The sequence below is a fragment of the Cyprinus carpio genome, chromosome A12 (genome assembly GCF_018340385.1).
Source record: "Cyprinus carpio isolate SPL01 chromosome A12, ASM1834038v1, whole genome shotgun sequence".
In the NCBI taxonomy this organism is placed as follows: domain Eukaryota; kingdom Metazoa; phylum Chordata; class Actinopteri; order Cypriniformes; family Cyprinidae; genus Cyprinus; species Cyprinus carpio.
The window spans coordinates 21,256,670-21,268,556 of record NC_056583.1 but is presented as its reverse complement, the minus strand read 5'-3'; the positions used below and the strand labels follow the sequence as shown (position 1 = coordinate 21,268,556).

The window sequence follows — 11,887 nt, the reverse complement described above, 5'->3', positions numbered from 1 at the left end:
AATAAACAGATTTAAACATAAAATAGAAAATATAACTTATTTGACCTGGATCTCCCCTCAGATATTCAATAAGCTGTATCTCTCAATTCAAATATTGTCCTATCCTAACAAACCATACATCAATGGAAAGCTTATGTATTCAACTTCTATGTGATTTATTTACAAAATTAAAGAAAAAAAAAAACCCTTATGACTGGTTTTGTGGTCCAAGGTGACACAAAATGCCAAATAATCACCATAAATCCTCAAATATGGGCCTCCCAACACTAATGCTAAATGTGCAGCTCTGAGCTCTCACTCAATCTCTCTGAAATACCGGTCTATGCTTTTAAACATCACAAACAACACTTACTGTAATCAACATAATCACATCTATGACTTCAAACAGCATAAACATTATTTCACACACATTATTAACAGATGAACTAACCTTTACCTGAAAAATGGAGGAAGTAGATTAAAACACACAAAACTCGGTTTGAGTTTCCCTACCCAAATTTTCTGTAGGATGAACAAACCCCGCGAAGTTCTGCCCCTAGTGTCAAGACTCAAGTAATCGACTCCAAACCCAGCCAAACTACTAATCACCGATAACATTTTTGTTGTTGTTGTTGTTGTTGCTTATACTTCGTAAGACAGTCCGCTCCTAGAGAAACACGCTTTATTTAAATTCTGAATATATTATCGTACCAGTACGCAGCATATGTCCCCTAAATTTATTAAAAAACAGTCCTCATTTATCAGGATTTCACAGTTAAAAAAAAAAACGACCGTGACCACACGATAAAAGCTTGTTCATGTCTATATTAGAAAGAAGTTACGTAGTATTGATAAGGAACTCAGCACTGGACAAAAAAATAGATAATAATAATATAATAAACTAATAAAAACAAAAAAAAAAATAATAATAATAATAATAAATAAATAAACACGATAAAACTTTTTCATGTCCCTATTAGAAAGAATGGTGTCATGTACATACTCAAGGACGACAATGGATATAATGTGAATAATGGAAATTCCTTGTGGGAACAGTCACCAGCCCTGGAGCCACAACACCACTTCACACCAGTCACCAGACTCTAAACCCAGGACTGGGATTTCAACTTCAACTTCCACTTATTATATCATTTTTGTTTGCACACAGCGGTTTATGACATTCACAGGATGGTTGATCCACTCACCAGGAGACACCCAGTTGTGGGCAAAAGAGAGAGACAGAGAGAAAACTATATATCCCTCTATATGGCTGGTTCAAACATCCCCTGGTGGTATAAGAAAAATATGATGACTTGTGCTTCAAAGTCACCATAGAGGATTGATTGATAAGGAAAAGAAAAGAAAAGAAAAGAAAAGAAAAGAAAAGAAAAGAAAAGAAAAGAAAAGCCCTGGTGGTATAAGAAAAATATGAGAAACGGGTTTTTGCCTTCCAGGCCCCCCCTTGGCCAAGGCATAATTGGAAAGCTCCCCATCAAGATATTTTCCTCTGGGTACAACTGCTGTAATGATGGACAAAATCTATATGTGTTCAGACGTTTTTATGAACAGAGTAGCAAAATCCTAGCATTAAAATAAAATAAAAATATGATTTCAGAGGTTTTTTGCAAGTATTTTTCTTCCATTTTAATCAAGTAAAATACTGAAGTTTAATTTTTAAAAATATATTATTAGTTTATATTTTAATGTTCTGATCTAATCACAAACTAGCAGATTATTATTATTATTTTATTATTATTATTAATTTGAATGTTAAAGCCTCTATATGCCATGCACTTTTCAGATTTTTGACTCTCGTCAATTTTAGTTGTTTATGAAAAAAAAGAAAGAAATAAATAAAGAAAGAAAGAAAGAAAAAAAGCAAACGAAAGGAACCCCTGGGGTACCCAAAACAGAGAGCATGAGGGTGTTAAATAAACTCTCATGTAGGTTTTAAACAAGATACATCATGTCACTGGTTCAGAGTTAAAATAGTTGTCACAATTATTCTAATCATCCCAGCTCATCAGAGTGCAGCCGAGTTGCGTCTTTGCGCGTCCGACGCACTTGATGTTGTGCTGCGCACGGCGCCATCAGGAACTCCGCTCAGAAAGCAAATGCACCCGGTTCTGGACTGCTAGCAGGAGGACTTTCAACAGAAGACAAGAAACACAGTAGGCTATACCCTGTCACATCCCACGATGATTGCTCACATAACATACACAAGTTCTACAAGCATGAATTGAGAAAAAAAAAAGAGGATTATAATGTGATTGTGGGATGATTTTGAGATGCTTCTTACGGAGTTCACCACTGCGTGAGGCTGAAGAATCTCGTCGGCTTGACAGTGAACAGATTTCAACAAGATTCCCTCTGTGAGCGAGATGGAACAAACCCGCCGGTTTGTGATCGTACACATGGAGATCGCGATCCACGGCGCGTGAACGCACGCACGGAGATCCGTGTATTCTATGCTCTTTGGACACCATTCTACCGGATATTCTTAGAAATCGTCGTCTGCAGACACAGTTTCATTTTTAATGACCCAGTTTTGTATTTTTGCGTTATTTTCTATTGATTTCCAACGAAACACTAAGAGACATGGCTCTAGGTTGAACTAAAAGGGACTTTGATACCCCTCATACAGTAGGTGAGTTTGGATCTAATATTTGGTGTATTTTCAAAAATAAACGAACACACAAACACACACACACACACACACACACACCACACACACACACACACACACACACAAACACACACACACTCATAACTTTTCCGTCTTAAGGTTACACAGAAAAAGCTCCTTGATACGAGCCTTGCAACTTGAGCTTTTGGGAGTGGGGAGCCTGGTTTATTACTCTTTCAATGGGCTTTTTATCAGATTTCTGATTCTCGTTGATTGCAGGTTTAGGAATTATCTGTGGAGAAAGAAAAACAGGCTAATGTAAGAGTCGTCTTGTATGTTTGAGTTCTGTTTATGCATTTAATATAATTTATGCATATACGTTTTTGTGCGTTTGTATATGCTAAGCAAAATATCCATAAACTTTCAGAGACTGTGGGGACAGTGCAGTTTTTAAAAAAACAACAACAACAACAACAAAAAACAAACAAAAACAACAACAACAACAACAAAAAACTTGGAAGTTTCATAGGCGCAGTCTTGTTGTGGTTTATTTAGTGAACGGGCCTAATAACTTTGCCATTTAAGTTTGTTTTTGCGTTGCATCCACCTTTGTTTTAGTCCATGCGGCATGCATGTGCTGCATAATTTGGGTAGGGAGCCTGTTTATTATGTTTCAGCGGGCATATGTTTTATTCATATTCTGATTCTCAAAGTCTCCTGTACATAATGGAGTTTTGTATGTTTACAACAAGATTGTCTGTAACCCAATGAACACATTCGCTTACACACTTTTTACGGGGTCTTTGAGTTTTGGCCATGCATTTAAACTAATTCATGCATGCAATAAAATTAAAGGAAATATGTACGGACACTGGCCCAGTATGATAAAAAACCGTCTATATTTTTGTCACTCGAGACGCTGGGTAGCGCTACATGTGTGCGATAATCTATTTATCTTTTTTTTTTTCAGGCGGTCACTCCACGGACAGCTTCTTCAGTTCTCCATCCATCCTTCGTTAGGAGATATATGAGGATGCAGCAGGAATGATCCCGGTCCAGCGCGTTAAAGCTCAGCCTCAGCTGTGGCACGTGAGCGCCGAAGCTTCCTCCGTGGCTATGGATGGTCCCGACCACCTCCGGACTGTGTAGGTGGGTTCTGTTCCTCCCGTGCTCATCTCCTCTCGTCCTCCTCCGGTGATTCAGACAGTCTCGGATGGCAGATGTCCTGCGATCCGTTTGTGCCTGGTGATGCGCGCTGCCGCTGCGGAACCCGCGACCATCAGTCAGGTTCAGTCTGCCCAGTGTTCAGGTAACAGGGCTTCCACATGCAAATAAAAAAGCCCCACATTATCTACTGAACATTTTATAGAGTTTAAAAGAGCCAATTAATGAATGAATGAATTTATGATCCGTTACTGAAATATAGCCTATAAGGACCAAGTCTTGTTTCATTAAAGGTTTCTCCTTGTTGCCACAATGCTGCTTTTTGGTTTGCTTACTGTGTATATTAAGGCTCTGTTTCTGTAAAGGTACAGAATTGATAAATATATAATAAGCAACTGGTAATTAATATGATAATACAATATATAGAATATAGACTAGATGTTCAGTCCCATGTTTTGGAAGACCATCGTTTTCTTTCAAAGACTAATGTCTTCTATTTTTAATCTGAATGAGGTTTTCAGAATTTATGTAGATATTTTGATATGGTGGTGCATGCCAATATGAACATGTATGTATAATAAATCACATGCATCCAAAACATTTGCTTTCAGCCGAATCAAATGAAAAACACTTCTTACCTGTAAACTTATTTTCACTATGACTTTGTTGAAAAGTTTTGTCAAAAAAAAAAAAAAAAGTTTTGACTTTTTACTCTGGTGCTGCAGGGTTAGGCTTTTAGGACATCTATCTAAAGAGTTACCATAATACCATTTAAAATGCTTTACAATTGTCCTTAAGGATAAAATTGTGTCCATAATATGAGTTTATGGCTTTAATTTCATGCAATTTATGGCTTTAATTTAATTTTAAAGTTCTGGCCGCAGAAATGTCCTGAAATGAATTATTACTAGATAATTTTATCTGGAAACATAAAATTTAGATACATTACTATTCGACCTCTTATTACTCAATACCCTGTTGGATTATTTGGATAAGTTAATGTCATTAGTATTAAAATAGCTAAAGAGCAATTACTGTACGCTTCTCATTAAAGGCTTTTAAGAAATCACCCCTTATGCATTAAACACCCCACGTGCCATTTTCTTTCCTGTGTTGATGTAATAATTGTGTGATTTCATATTGAAAACAGGAATCTGGGGTATAAAAACTGAAGGGCTTCATACTTTTTTTTTTTTTTTAAATAGCCAGAAGCCTTTAGTTTAGAAGCCCCTCAAAAACTAAAAGAAAATAAAGCAAAATGTATACAGCCCTGGGGTGGTTTTGGTCTATTTTCAAAGACAAGGCTAGTGTAAAACTTGTAGGAGAGTATTTTAGAAGAAACATAGACTGAAATCCACAAAAACTTCAATTATTTATTTTTGTTAATGCTGTCCTCACATGCTGTCGGAAATTGATTATTTCCCACTCTAGTTTTAAAAATAGATTTTGAGGAGGAGAGAGAGAGAAAAAAGCATCATCCCATTCATCGACAAAACATAACAAACATTACCCACTCACACATTTGTACCGATTCACATCTAGATAGTCATCTTATATGATCAAAGGGTTGGTTTCAAATTAAGTGCTTTTTTTCATTGTGTAATATACCAACAAAAACGTATCAAATGGCTATTTGGTATACAGCACGTATACATGACTTGTAATGGCCAGCAAAAACCAATGTATATGTTGTGGGGGGGAAAAAAATTACCAAAAACTTAAGTCACTAGAGCAATAGTTCTTGTAGTGAAAGCTTATGGTTTGCCCAAGTCTGGATATTAAAGCAATTATGTCAGAGTTTCCAAGTTGTAAATACGACTCAAGTGAGTGCAGTACAAGGCAAGCATAAAGGGTCTCTTTTTGGCCAAAGGTCAGAGCTCATACCCCACAAAATATAATGTGTATGTGGTGAGAATGTTTTGCCTACAACCTTAATCTTTTTTTTTTTTTTTTTGGTCAAAAATATTAGCTTTTTTGTGGTATTAGCCTCAGTAGATCCTATAGTACTGTGTATTAAAATGATATGCAGCTACCATTTGTGCAGTAAATACAAATATACTGTAAATCACAGAACTAAGATTAGTTCACATCACTAAGTTCAGTGTTTTAAATCACTGGCACACAAAAGCTAAAAAAAAAAAGTACTCTTCATCTCTGAGCATTTTGACTGCTGTGAAAATGAATTAGTCAAGTCAAGGTGCATTTCTAATTACAATGATTCAAGGTCTTGATTAAATCTTGAAACAATTTTATTTGAAATGATTGGCAGCTGCTAGAATATGCCAGGAAGGACTGAAATGTGCAGGACAATATCTGATGTTGATAACGGGGCTTCCATCAACATCACTTTTGGAGAGAACTGATTTTGCCTCTGTTAAAGCAGAAAAAACTCAAAATTCTATGCATTATCACTCCCATCAGCTCCTGCTTCCACCACTAGAGGCGCTGTCCTCCAAGATGACCCTCACATCTGCAGCGTTGCTTCCCCCTCATGACTCAAACTCAGCGTGACATTTGAGAAATCACCTGCGTGTTCGGCAGAGGCATGATCTTCACTGTCCCCACATCCCTGGCACTGAGAACTTGGTGCGCTTTCACATCATTAAAGTCGTGCTCAGAGGAAGCTGCAGCAGCATGGCTTTGTGAATCGTAAGCTTCCATCTGTACTGGAAACCAGATGGTGAGTAGTGCTATATTAAGGAGACAGTGGGAGGAAAGAGTACATTATTTGGAAATGAGAGACTTTGGAGCTAAAAGCAGACAGCCTTCAAGAAGCCTTTTGATTGGCTTGCACACTGCGCGAGGAGGCATTGGCCTTGAAACCATAACTGTAATCAGAAACAGCAGATGCTATGCATACTACCTGAATGCAGAAAAGCAGATATAAGCTGAATTGGGAAAGCAAAGAGAAATTTCCCTGGCTCAAAGTCAACATGTATGTGATGTCCATCATCTCCATTTGTCCTTGTAATGCGGCGCGGTTTTCTGAGTGGGTACTGTATACTACTATAAAAATACCAAGCTTTAAGGATCAGTCAGGGAATTTTGGCTTCCGCAAAATAGCCGGATTCTGGATTTTCATATTATTGACTTGTTGCAAGCTTATATCAGAGCTCTGGAGCGGCAGCCAAACAGCAGCATCCAGCAATCAAGATAATCTGGTAAATTATTAATGAAGCCATCAGTGGTCATCAATGACATCTTTATATTTATGAAGAAATAAAAAGATAGATCAAGGTAAGCCAAGGAAATAGTTTACACTGGTGATCCAATGAACTCCAAATACAGATAGTCTTTCACTATTGAATAGAGAAGTAAAAACAGAAAAGTGACGGGATATGTGGCCATGCATGGTGAACCATGCCGGAATTATGATCACACATTTATCCCATCCAAAGTGCACAACACACAGCAATGAACACATTACACACGCACCCTGATCACACACACAGAGCAGAATATTAAGAATAAAGCCCGCCAAACGCTGTGTGTGTGGTGGCTTTTTTTTTTTTTTGATTGGAAAGTCTTCTCATGGATAAAAAGTTAAAAGAAGTCATTTTCCTGAATCATTCTGAGTACAGATCCACTAATGCTTGTGCAGTTTTTCTGCAGTAGTGTTATTGGGTAGAGATACAAAAAGGCTGACATGACTGCGATCGTGACAGGTCATCATATAAAATCTATAATGGTGGCACTAGAAGCTTCCCTGTTCCAGAAATATCTGCTGTCATCAGTGTTATAAGGGAAAAAAAAAAAAAAAATAATGTTTTTGTGTTGAAGTTGAGGAATTTTATCATTTATCCTGTTGCAGTTGGTGGGAGTGCTGAAAAGAAGGAACAGCAGTGTTATGCCAAAAAGACTGCTTAACTTTTCCCCATAAATTCCTGTAGCTTCAAATGCTTCTTGGCAGCTTTCCATCCACCCAAGTCTGATTCAGTTCTTCACTTCTTCTGAATGCGGTGGATCTGATAGTCTCAGTGGTAATATCAGGACACTTCTCTGCCGACTTGCTGTCCCAGTGGGATTGTGCCATGCCAGGCTCATGTGTGGGGTTTCCAACCTGTCTGCCAAGTGTGAGATCTAATTCCAGTGGTCCTCATGTATCCGGACGGTCATGCCGCCACACTACGGCAAGGGCTGGGTGGAAAAACGTGTGCCTGACTACAAGGTAAAGGAAGCATTCATGGTATTTAATTATATTTAGTTTTGGAGTGCGAATCTCACAAAACCTGTAAAAAATGTCATAGTTCATCTCAAAATCAACAGAATAAATAAATAAATAAATAATTAGCACTATTTGTATGAACCGTTAAGTGACGTTATTTTCATGATAATACAGAATGTCTTCATCTTTTAATTTTCCTATCGTTACTGATGCAAAGAGTCTTTCCAAACTGTTTAATATATATATCTTATATATAAAGTTTCTATTAATATAATATAATAATATATACATGCCAAAAAAAAAAAAAAAAAAAGAAGAAGAGAATGCAAAGAGAGCACATGTAAAGGCAACTTTTCTTATTTTTTTATCATTTTTTTTTTTTTTCTGGAGATGTTTTTTAAACCAAAGAAAACGAATGTTTGCAAAAAGTCCTCATGCAACGTTAATAACTTCCCATTCATTGTAAATGCAGTTCTGGTGTTTATACTCATATCCGCTCGTGGGCAAGGAACAAACTGTTCTGGGGAAACTTGGAGTTTTTCTAATCCTTCCTGTAATTGATTTTTCTGTTTTTCCCCCTCATTTGCAGTTTTAATCTAAACAACACTTTAGCTCGTTGAGACCACCTGGATCAGTCCAAGGAAATGGGAATTTTCCAAGCGTCAGGAAAAAGCCACTGCTGCCGGACAAATCAAACCAGCAGTTGAGCATATGTAGGCCAGCTGCGGCCTCCAGGGGAAAATATCCCAACTCTAGCTGCTAAAACCAGGCGTGTTTTCAGGTAATGCGGTAGAATTTATGACCCAGCACCCATTTTCCTATACCTTTGTGATTTCTGGCTCGCTGTTTGACTAACATTTCATCAGAGGGCTTAGATACAACGCTTTCTGTATTCCTTTTACTCCCTTAGACTCTTGCAGCTCATCTTCTAGTTTTCTTTTTTAAACAGCTTTTCCATTGTAACTTAATCTTCTTAGTTAACTTGATGTAATAATCTCAGAGGATTGTCAGCTGATTTTTATGGAGCAAATACCCGAAGCAAGGCTGTCACTCCCTCTGTCTGTGTGTTTGTTGTGGGAAGAGAGTCGGTTTTGATTTGTGCTTATGAATGAATCCAAAAGGACTTCAAATTTCCGCTCATTTTCAATCATAGTGTGGGTTATCAACAATTGGCCTGAAGGCTGCTTAAGAAGGCGTAAATGACAAGACCCATGAATTGTATGCATAAACGAATATGCTATTTGATTCTTGTAACCTGAAAATGTACTGGATACTACACCACTTTATAGCGTACCCTGCGTCGTTAGGGGTCTTCCTGGTTTTGCAGTATCTTTTGAACTCTGTCCTTTTAAATAATCCTGGCATGTGGTTAAACTGACGTGTTTCTATAATAAAGCATAGTCTGACCCTTTTTATCCCTCTGTGGCTGTTATATGTGCATGATAAGGTAATTTTTTAAGACATTTTCCAGAGAGTGCCAGACTTGCACTCTTAGAAAAATGCACTTTAACAACGTTGATTTAATACATTATTTACACATTGACAATAATGGAAAATATCGAACTAAAAATTAATTTGTTCAATGATATGGAGCAACACAATCTCATTGCAATCTGTAACTATTTTACACTTTTTGGAATCCCTTATGAATTTGTATCGATTGTTATTATTCATCAATTCTTTTATATACCCTAGCAAACGTCCGTTTTTTTTTTTTTTTTTTTTTTTGTGGGGGGTAAGGACTTCACTTTCATGCTTCAATTTATCGAGAAGCAGCATTTAAATAATTCACAAAGATGGCGGCGACTGACGAGAATAGCACAACAAAAAGTTTTTATAATGCGATGATTAAGATGCTCGCATTTGAATGCAAATGTAAGCATTTTTGTGTTTCCATGAATTATATTTTGGCCATAACTGGGATAATAACACAATAACAATTAACAATACAAAATACAATAACAACTGATTTACTGGAACGCCTTGGCGTTCGGAGTGTGGGGAACGTTCAGCTCTGGGTATTCGTGCATCCTACAGTTGGCTGCTGGTAATCAAAAACATAGTGATGTCTGATTGAGAAAGGAATCATTCTTTTTAATGAATTGCCCAAACAGGTCTGGCGAAACAGTCTGATAAACTCAACCTCAACGAGAAACAGTAATTAGGTACATACCCCCAAAGATGGCGCATGGATGACTAATAGAGCATGACATAAAAAGTTCAGTTCTGTTATATAAGATACTCGTGTTCACATTAAAAACATTTTTAATGCAAATACAAGATTTTTGTGTCTGTGTACTTTTGTGTTTTTGCCATAATTGGCATTAAAACACAAGATGTTCTCTTTAATTCATTAACTCTTTTGGGTGACAGTGATGTTTGATTAACAGTAATTGTGTTCAGAAGTGGGGAATTTTCTCAGCTGGTTATGATCAAAAATAGCGATGTCTAATTTGGAAAGGATCATTCGTCTGTTTAATTAATTACTCAAGCAATCTTTCAGGCAGTAGCAGGAAAGCTATTCGAAGCTTTCTCCATGTAACTTTTACAGTGTAACATGCTGTGCTTTTTTAATGATAACTTAAATTTTTGCTTAGCTATTATTTTCTATATAGATTAAAGATTGAAACTTACAGTTTTCCACCTTCCAAAGAAACATCAGCATGCAGAAGTTTGGAAGCTCTGCAATTCCGAAATGAGCCGAAGCTGTAGCATGGGAATACTAGATCAGATCCGTTTTGTGGAGATGCATTTATGTGGCCAAGTGTGAAACGTGCACACCCAGCAATCCAGTCCACTCATCTCAATGCATGAAGTGACCCCTTAAAATATTTAATTTACCCACAGTGAACAAGTTCTATTGAAAACAGACCAGGGATTCAGATGCAGCTGAGCGCGTGTTTTCATATAGCCCTGCATTTTATTCCAAACGCGCTTGCCCTCCAGCAGAGAGCCAGTGTGTTACACCTGTGTTTCGTTCGCTGATCATAATTCCTAAGCTGTAGACGCTTCAGGTAGACAGTGATAAATTAGATTACAGATGCACTCGTGTGCCAAGTTCAAAGTATTAGTCCTTGAGAGATGAAAAGTTCCTGTAGAGGGTTTTCTGTCTTTCGGACGGCAAAGTCTATAATGAGAGGAAGTGAATGGACTATCTTTCAGCACAGATCCTGCACACAAGCTCTCTGCATAAGACTGAGGCTGAGCTGACAATAAAGATTTGACCTTTGCTACTACGCTTTTACAAGTCTAACACTTTAAGTGTGCTTAGAATAGAGCGAAGATTTGAAAAGTATTAATAAAGCTGACAGATATTCTGAACAAAAAAAATAATAAAAAATATTCTGGTCCGCTTCAGTTCTTTCTTGACTTCAGAACTATAATCAATTATCACTTGAAAAGCATAACTTCTTGTACTGAGTGAGCAGGCATAACATACTCTACTACGTACTGTAAAGGTCTTTCTGAACGAACTTAATCCCATACACAATTATTTAGCAATGAATGAATATGCTCATGTAGAATACAGGTAAGGCGAATGTTAGTACAAATGAGATGGGAGATGACTCTTTTATATTTTTTTATCATTTTTTTAAAATGTATTTTATAATTTTTAAATGGGTCTGCCCATACAGTATTTAGGCCTGTTATGCAGATTGGAACAAAGAACATGATAAATACATATTCTATTGACTTGTGCAGAGCAAATTGCATCGTATTAGACAATTTCCTATGATTAAAGATTGACGTACACTGTATGAATATAATTGTTTTAAGTAATAAGTATCTTGATTTTATTGAGGTTGAATCTTATATCCTAAAGAAGTATTATGTACTTTACATAAATAATAATAATAATAATAATAATAATAAAAACAAATACATTATTACAAATACATTTTTAATTACTTAATACAGAATTAAATTGTAAATATTTTTTTTTTAGGATACAT

At 36.7% G+C, this 11,887-nt stretch overlaps 1 pseudogene; it reads left to right on the top strand.

Moving 5' to 3' along the window:
• The first annotated feature begins 7,883 nt into the window (after window positions 1-7,883).
• LOC122147062 overlaps window positions 7,884-11,887 on the top strand; it is a 75,784-nt pseudogene continuing 71,780 nt past the window's right edge.